Consider the following 9971-nt stretch of genomic DNA (forward strand, 5'->3'; position numbering starts at 1 on the left):
CGAATAGCTGTCTGGGTGGTTTGCTGTCTGGGTTCCTACCGTGGCCTCCCTATTTGCGACTGGGGGTATCTTGAGCCATTAGGGCTCTTTGAACCTCAGTTTATAGCTGTAAAATGAGGACAATGATGCCTAACTTCCAGGACTATTCTTAGCTAGGCTCAAGTGAAGTAACACGAGTGAGGGTCTTTTGCTAAGTGTAAGGTTTCATAGTAATATTAAGGGACTGTTGTGACGCACATATGCCAACTCTGAATATATCAGCTGGCTTCCCCCTCCTCCTTTATGAATATCTAAAGGAAAAAAGGGGGGTTGTGGTACATACACTGAACCTTCTCCTTTTCTACTCAGTGTGGGCAGCGTACCAAAAACCTTGACATCTGAGAATCCGGGGGACCTAGTTATAGCATGAAGATTCAGAAGGTCTAGTGTGGGTCCAAGAACCTACAGTTCTAGCAAACTCCCAGCTGAAGTCGCCAAGCAGACCACAGTTGAACACCAAGAATCTATATGTTTAGAAATCACTTGGGGAAACTTTTAAAAAAAATAACTGATGCCTGGGCGTCACTCTTGAAGATTCTGATTTAGCTGGTTTGGGGTGGAAAAAGGGAATTAATATTTTTTAAAAGCTCTCTGAGTGATTCTAAAATGCAGCCAGAGTTCAAAAACTTTAGTCTAAATAATGATAATAGCTCGTTTATTGGCTGGCTGCTGTTTATTATCTGGGTGCTCCATCTTGTGTAATTTCCAGAGCAGCCCTATAGGGTAGCTGTCTCCATTTTATAGAAAAAGAAAAGGAGGCTGAGAGAGGTATTGTGACCCGTCAGACATCACACAGCTGTTAGGTGACAGAGCCAGTTGAAGTAGGTCCTGTACCTAAACTCTCCCAACCAACAAAACCTTAGAATCATCTCTGACAAGTACTCCCTCCTCAGTGACACCTTTCCTCATTATTTTCCACATGAATCATCTCATACCATCTCTCCTTTCATCTTTCAAAGTCCTCTCAATTCAGTTTAGCTCAGTCACTCGGTCGTGTCCAGCTCTTTGCGACCCCTTGAACCGCAGCATGCCATGCCTCCATGTCCATCACCAACTCCCGGAGTTTACTCAAACTCATGTTCATCGAGTCGGTGATGCCATCCAGCCATCTCATCCCTCTATCGTCCCCTTCCCCTCCTGCCCCCAATCCCTCCCAGCATCAGGGTCTTTTCCAATGAGTCAGCTCTTCACATCATGTGGCCAAAGTATTGGAGTTTCAGCTTCAGCATCAGTCATTCCAATGAACACCCAGAACTGATCTCCTTTAGGATGGACTGGTTGGCTCTCCTTGCAGTCCAATGGAGTCTCAAGAGTCTTCTCCAACACCACGGTTCAAAAGCATCAATTCTTTGGTGCTCAGTTTTCTTCACAGTCCAACTCTCACTTCCATACATGACCACTGGAAAAACCACAGCCTTGACTAGATGGACCTTTGTTGGCAAAGTAATGTCTCTGCTTTTTAATATGCTGTCTAGGTTGGTCATAACTTTCCTTCCAAGGAGTAGGCGTCTTTTAATTTCACGGCTACAATCACCATCTGCAGTGATTTTGGAGCCCAGAAAAATAAAGTCTGACACTGTTTCCACTGTTTCCCCATCTATTTCCCATGAAGTGGTGAGACCAGATGCCGTGATCTTAGTTTTCTGAAAGTTGAGCTTTAAGCCAACTTTTTCACTCTCCTCTTTCACTTTCATCAAGAGGCTTTTTAGTTCTTCTTCACTTTCTGCCACAAGGGTGGTGTCATCAGCATATCCAAGGTTATTGATATTTCTCCCGGCAATCTTGATTCCAGCCTGTGCTTCCTCCAGCCTAGCGTTTCTCATGATGTACTCTGCATATAATTTAAACAAGCAGGGTGACAATATACAGCCTTGACGTACTCCTTTTCCTGTTTGGAACCAGTCTGTTTTTCCATGTCCAGTTCTAACTGTTGCTTCTTGACCTGCATACATGTTTCTCAAGAGGCATGTCAGGTGGTCTGGTGTTCCCATCTCTTTCAGAATTTCCCACAGTTTATTGTGATCCACACAATCAGAGGCTTTGGCATAGTCAATAAGGCAGAAATACATCTTTTTCTGGAACTTTCTTGCTTTTTCGATGATCCAGTGGATGTTGGCAATTTGATCTCTGGTTCCTCTGCCTTTTCTAAAACCAGCTTGAACATCTGGAAGTTCACGGTTAATGTATTGCTGAAGCCTGGCTTGGAGAATTTTGAGCATTACTTTACTAGCGTTTGAGATGAGTGAAATTGTGTGGTAGTTTGAGCATTCTTTGGCATTGCCTTTCTTTGGGATTGGAATGAAAACTGACCTTTTCCAGTCCTGTGGCCACTGCAGAGTTTTCCATATTTGCTGGCATATTGAGTGCATCACTTTCACAGCATCATCTTTCAGGATTTGAAATAGCTCAACTGGAACTCCATCAGCCCCACTAGCTTTTTTGGAAGCTCTATGGTCATTCATAAATATCCTCTTGTATTAAAACTGAAGAAGGATTTACTAATGTGAATAATAGCCATGACCAAAACTGAATTTTAATTGCTTTTTGTTTTTCATAATTTCACCTTTATTTTATGGCTAAATAATCATACCCCCCAATACAGATGATTTTGATCCCTCTTCCTCTTTCTGAGGGGAAAAGTTAGGTGACACCACAGCCTGTCTTCCATCTGTAAAGTCACATTTTGAAGGGCAGGATGCTTGCATCCCAGTTCCACTTCTTCTCACTGCCTTTCTAACTGGGAGAAGTTACAATCTGGCCTTGGTTTCATCAGCTGTAAAATGGGGATAACAGTAATAATAGCTATTTTGTAGTGTAACTGTTAGGACAAGTGTGGGTTTGAATAACACCCTTGGAATGTTACTGCTATATTTGGTGCACAGGCTGCTACTATTGTTCCACTGATAGGGTATGCAAAAGCAGCTTGTCAATTACATATTCCTAAACAGCAGAAAGATTTTTTTTAAAGTATGCTGAATAACCAGTATTATACAAGAATCTGTATATAATAGAGGCTTCTGGAAGATTCCTTGGAAATGGAAAATATAATTCAACACATATTAAACACCAAAATATGTAAGACTGTGCTCGGTGCTACATATGTGGGTGTAAAATACAAAGTTTAAAATCTAGGAAGCTAGACAAGGCAAATACACCCATGACCATATGAGACAGAATACAATAAGCACTAAATAACTCCAAAAAGAATGAAAGGATGGAGCCAAAGCAAAAACAACACCCAGTTGTGAATGGGACTGGTGATAGAAGCAAGATTTGTTGCTGTAAAGAGCAATATTGCATAGGAACCTGGAATGTTAGGTCCATGAATCAAGGCAAATTGGAAGTGGTCAAACGGGAGATGACAAGAGTGAACATCGACATTCTAGGAATCAGTGAACTAAGATGGAACTGGAATGGGTGAATTTAACTCAGATGACCATTATGTCTACTGCTGTGGGCAGGAATCCCTTAGAAGAAATGGAGTAGCCATCATCGTCAACAAAAGAATCCGAAATGCAGTACTTGGATGCCATCTCAAAAACGACAGAATGATCTCCATTCATTTCCAAGGCAAACCATTCAGTATCATGGTAATACAAGTCTATGCTCCAACCAGTAACGCTGAAGAAGCTTAAGTTGAACAGTTCTATGAAGACCTACAAGACCTGCTAGAAGTAACACCCAAAAAAGATGTTCTTCTCATTATAGGGGACTGGAATGCAAAAGTAGGAAGTCAAGAAACACCTGGAGTAACAGGCAAATTTGGCCTTGGAGTACAGAATGAAGCAGGGCAAAGGCTAATAGAGTTCTGCCAAGAGAACGCACTGGTCATAGCAAACACCCTCTTCCAACAACACAATAGAAGACTCTACACATGGACATCACCAGATGGTCCACACCAAAATCAGACTGGTTATATTCTTCGCAGCCAAAGATGGAGAAACTCTATACAGTCAGCAAAAACAAGACCGGGAGCTGACTGGGGCACAGATCATGAACTCCTTATTGCCAAATTCAGACTGAAATTGAAGAAAGTGGAGAAAACCACTGGACCATTCAGGTATGACCTAAATCAAATCTCTTATGACTATACAGTGGAAGTGAGAAATAGATTTAAGGGACTAGATCTGATAGACAGAGTGCCTGATGAACTATGGATGGAGGTTCATGACATCGTTCAGGAGACAGGAATCAAGACCATCCCCAAGAAAAAGAAATGCAAAAAAGCAAAATGGCTGTCTGAGGAGGCCTTACAAATAACTGTGAAAAGACAGGAAATGAAAAGCAAAGGAGAAAAGGAAAGATATACCCATTTGAATGCAGAGTTCCGAAGAATAGCAAGGAGAGATAAAAAAGCCTTCCTCAGCGATCAATGCAAAGAAATAGAGGAAAACAATAGAATGGGAAAGACTAGAGATCTCTTCAAGAAAATCAGAGATACTGAGGGAACATTTCATGCAAAGATGGGCTCAATAAAGGACAGAAGCGCTAGGGACCTAACAGAAGCAGAAGATATTAAGAAGAGGTGGCAAGAATACAGAGAAGAACTGTCCAAAAAAGATCTTCATGACCCAGATAATCACGATGGTGTGATCAATCACCTAGAGCCAGACATCCTGGAATGTGAAGTCAAGTGGACCTTAGGAAGCATCACTATGAACAAAGCTAGTGGAGGTGATGGAGTTCCAGTTGAGCTATTTCAAATCCTGAAAGATGATGCTGTGAAAGTGATGCACTCAATATGCCAGCAAATATGGAAAACTCTGCAGTGGCCACAGGACTGGAAAAGGTCAGTTTTCATTCCAATCCCAAAGAAAGGCAATGCCAAAGAATGCTCAAACTACCACACAATTTCACTCATCTCAAACGCTAGTAAAGTAATGCTCAAAATTCTCCAAGCCAGGCTTCAGCAATACATTAACCGTGAACTTCCAGATGTTCAAGCTGGTTTTAGAAAAGGCAGAGGAACCAGAGATCAAATTGCCAACATCCACTGGATCATCGAAAAAGCAAGAAAGTTCCAGAAAAAGATGTATTTCTGCCTTATTGACTATGCCAAAGCCTCTGATTGTGTGGATCACAATAAACTGTGGGAAATTCTGAAAGAGATGGGAACACCAGACCACCTGACATGCCTCTTGAGAAACATGTATGCAGGTCAAGAAGCAACAGTTAGAACTGGACATGGAAAAACAGACTGGTTCCAAACAGGAAAAGGAGTACGTCAAGGCTGTATATTGTCACCCTGCTTGTTTAAATTATATGCAGAGTACATCATGAGAAACGCTAGGCTGGAGGAAGCACAGGCTGGAATCAAGATTGCCGGGAGAAATATCAATAACCTTGGATATGCTGATGACACCACCCTTGTGGCAGAAAGTGAAGAAGAACTAAAAAGCCTCTTGATGAAAGTGAAAGAGGAGAGTGAAAAAGTTGGCTTAAAGCTCAACTTTCAGAAAACTAAGATCACGGCATCTGGTCTCACCACTTCATGGGAAATAGATGGGGAAACAGTGGAAACAGTGTCAGACTTTATTTTTCTGGGCTCCAAAATCACTGCAGATGGTGATTGTAGCCGTGAAATTAAAAGACGCCTACTCCTTGGAAGGAAAGTTATGACCAACCTAGACAGCATATTAAAAAGCAGAGACATTACTTTGCCAACAAAGGTCCATCTAGTCAAGGCTGTGGTTTTTCCAGTGGTCATGTATGGAAGTGAGAGTTGGACTGTGAAGAAAACTGAGCACCAAAGAATTGATGCTTTTGAACCGTGGTGTTGGAGAAGACTCTTGAGACTCCATTGGACTGCAAGGAGAGCCAACCAGTCCATCCTAAAGGAGATCAGTTCTGGGTGTTCATTGGAATGACTGATGCTGAAGCTGAAACTCCAATACTTTGGCCACATGATGTGAAGAGCTGACTCATTGGAAAAGACCCTGATGCTGGGAGGGATTGGGGGCAGGAGGGGAAGGGGACGATAGAGGGATGAGATGGCTGGATGGCATCACCGACTCGATGAACATGAGTTTGAGTAAACTCCGGGAGTTGGTGATGGACATGGAGGCATGGCATGCTGCGGTTCATGCGGTCACAAAGAGTCAGACATGAGTGAGTGACTGAACTGAACTGATAGAGCTTCCCAGGTGGTGCTAATGGTAAAGAACCTGCCTGCCAATGTGACATAGAGAGTTGCAGGTTTGCTCCCAGGGTTGGGAAGACCTCCTGGAGGAGGGCATGACAACTCACTTCAGCATTCTTGCCTGGAGAGTCCCATGGTCAGAGGAGTCTGACAGGCTACAGTCCACGGGGTTGCAGAGTTGGACATGACTGAAGCAACTTAGCACGCACACATATAGTTTATATTCCATTTTTAGGTGAGTAGAGAGTGAATATATTTGTAATTTTAGTATCAATTTCTTTTCATTTGAAGTGATCTTTAATTCTTCTACTTTAAACGTCCTAATATGTTGTCTTAGGTTTTTGTAAATAGCTTGGTTGCAATGAAGCACACATTAGGTGTAGCTTTACAAGGAATTGGGGGCATCTAAAGCTGATGATACAGAACGGGTTCCTGTGTGTAGAAGTACTCAATTTCACACAGAAAGCCTCATGGTTTTCACAACCTCTTGTTTCTCAGACTCTTTCACCCCATTCCTGAAAACAAGGGCTTGAAAATATTACAAAGAAATATCCACCCAAAATAGTGGGAAAATTTGAGAGAACTATAGAGCTTCTGCCAGCAGAGGGAGACCTTGACTTGTTTTTACAAGACTGTTTTCTTGGTGAACAGAAGTCCAAACAGAAGTAATGTTTCTCAATAGTTTACTACAAAAACATCTCGCTGAAAATATTTTTTAACATCTATGTGGCTTAGCTTTGACAGCATCTCTTCTTTTCAGCATCACTGAAGAGGTATTTACATCAAACAGTTCAAATGAGACACTAAGGGAAGTCATAGATGGAAACCCCGTTTTTTTGCCTGTTTTGTAGAAAGTGCAAAATGGGTTTATTTTCCCATGAAATCATGACTTCTGAAATCAATTAGCATCATCAATGATGACAGCTAAATTTCCCAGAAACCTGGGGATATTATGAGAGCTTTTATTTTACAAGGGTGATTATGAGCCCTTAAGGAAAAACCAAGATTCTCTGAACATCTTTCTGTTGCACCAGTTTTTATTCACTTTAATTATAAACAGATTCCAACCCAAATGTTCTTTCTTTATTAAAATTATGAAAATATTAAAAATAAATACAGATGGTAGAGAGGATGTCTGTTGTCAGTTGCCATTTTAAACTGCTGCCTATTTTACAGTAATCCTTTTTAGAAACAAATCTTAAGACTTAGAATTCTAGCTGGGTCCCAAACAGCTACTAACATTAACTTTTCATCTGTATCTAATAAAGATAGGGAGCTAAGTCCAACTGCAGTGTATTTTACTCTCCTCTCTCCTCCCATTTTCGTTTCCCAAAATAAATGAAAATTAGTTTACATAAATTTCTAACATAAACTTGAAAGGAATTTAATTATCCAAAGTGAATGTATCTGCAAAACTTTTTCAAATCTATTTTCAGATTTTAATGACTATGGTAGATTTTTTTTAATTTCTCATGTTGACAGTATACCCTAATCCAGACCTTCTGTGGCTTAACCACATATTTCTAAGTTAGTATTTTTCTCCTTTACAAAACTTGTCAAAATTCAATGACTATTAGATGTTAAGGGAGGAAGTGTTGTATACATTCAAAGAAAAGCTTGCAATTTATAACATGTTTTTTAGAATTTGCAGTAGTCTCACAAGTAAGTCAAATTAATGGTATACCAGAATATACTCAAGAGGAAATAATCTGGTTCTGATGTGACTAGAGAACGTAACATAACAGGCTTGGCATCAGGGACCCTTACTGGGCAGTGTGCATGCCTGGCCACACATGACACCCTTGACAAGCACCAGTACCATGATTAAAGCGTGAACTGTGGAGTCAGACTCCCTGGGAGCAGGTCCCAGCTCCACCGCTTTGTAGTTATGTGACCTTGGGAAAGTTACTTAACCTCCCTGCACACTTGATGCCTCATCTGAAAATGGAGATAGGAAATGTACTTGCTCACAGGGTTTCTGTGAACATGAAATTAGTTAATGCTGGTAAAGCACCTGGAAAAATACCTGGCAACATAATAAGTGTCATACAAGTATTTTTCATTATTGTATTTGACCTTATTTATCTCTTGAGTAGGGCTGGCTTAATGGCCTTGCCACCAGTGCAGTCACACAGGTCCTTGTGCTTGCTTTAAGTCTCTGCTGCTGTCATCTTGAAATTCTTAATAACTCTGAAACAAAGGACCCTACGCTTACCTTCTGCACTCAGTTCAGTCGCTCAGTCGTGTCCAAATCTTTGCGACCCCATGAACCGCAGCACGCCAGGCCTCCCTGTCCATCACCAACTCCCAGAGTCCACCCAAACCCATGTCCATTGAGTCGGTGATGCCATCCAACCATCTCATCCTCTGTCGTCCCCTTCTCCTCCTGCCCTCAATCTTTCCCAGCATCAGGGTCTTTTCCAATGAGTACCTTCTGCACTGGGCCCCAAATATTCGGTACCTGGTCCTGCCCTGGAGGTAGATGGTGTCACTGTCCCCTTCTGCTACATCTGGCTGGGGCTTTAGACAAGCAACAGCCTCTGTGTTCTCACCTGTAAACTGTGAGTCTAACTACTGCCCTGACAAGGCTCCTGGGAGAGTTAAGTAAGATAATATGTAAGCAGTGATTGGCACATGTAAGTTCTCAGAGGTATATTCTGTTCACATTTATCATGATAAAAATTAACCCAATGTTTCTTCACTTCTCCTGTAAATACATATTCTTGCCTACAATTACAAGAAAGTTTTCAGTGCAGTTAAAAGTTTGTTGAAAATACAGAATAAAATCATAAAACTCATCTCTGGAAAATTAAGATAGGTTACGAGAGGAAAAGATCACACCTTTACTGTTATAGATAGGACTTATTAAAATTTGAGGTTTCTGTAAATCTTAAAGCTGAACAAGTTCTTTGTTCGATAAACCTCGGTTAGAGAAGAACTCAAGTGACTTGAATTTGGGTGAGAACTGATAAAACCCTGGGGAAATTTTTCAAATAAGTATATTATTAAGAAGTATGCTCAAAGTCAAATCAAAGCATTGAGGACAACATCAACCCAGTATTTATTCATAATAAACATTACCAATACTTTCACTGTGAATGACTGAGGCATGACCCCTACACTATGAAAGCAAAGGAAAATGTGACTAAGAAGAAACTGCTTGATACTTTCATTAATTTGCAACCTTTCAAATTTAGGTTATTATTACTTTTGTTACTGGGGCTTCCCTGGTGGCTCAGATGGTAAGGAAACCTCCTGCCATGTGAGAGACCTGGGGTCGATCCCTGGGTTGGGAAGATGCCCTGAAGAAGGGAACAGCTACTACTGGAGAATACACTCCAGTATTCTGCATAGTCCATTGGGTTGCAGAGTCAGACACGACTGAGTGACTTTCACTTCACTTCTTCACTTATGTTACTAATAGGATACTTCATGAAGTAATAGGATACTTCATGCCTTAACATTACTTGTACTGTAGAAAGTAAATAAAGCATTTCTGCAGACTTTGATGACATGTGTTAGACATTTTTTCAAACAAAATTTAAAAGTCAAAATAACATACATTCTTCTATGACTTAATTTGGAACACAGGATAGAAATTAATCTCTAAGAGATAAGCCTTCTCAAGAAAATTAGAGTATAGCAGTTTTTGACAAAAAATACAATTATGAAAAATTATTAATTTTACCTCTATAAAATGAAGAACATTTGCTCTTTGCACAACAGTTATCTACTGCTGAAAACAAAACTAATGAAAAGCCTTTGTGATCACAAGATACATTCTGACATATTT

The sequence above is a fragment of the Muntiacus reevesi genome, chromosome 2, assembly GCF_963930625.1.
Source record: "Muntiacus reevesi chromosome 2, mMunRee1.1, whole genome shotgun sequence".
Taxonomy (NCBI): domain Eukaryota; kingdom Metazoa; phylum Chordata; class Mammalia; order Artiodactyla; family Cervidae; genus Muntiacus; species Muntiacus reevesi.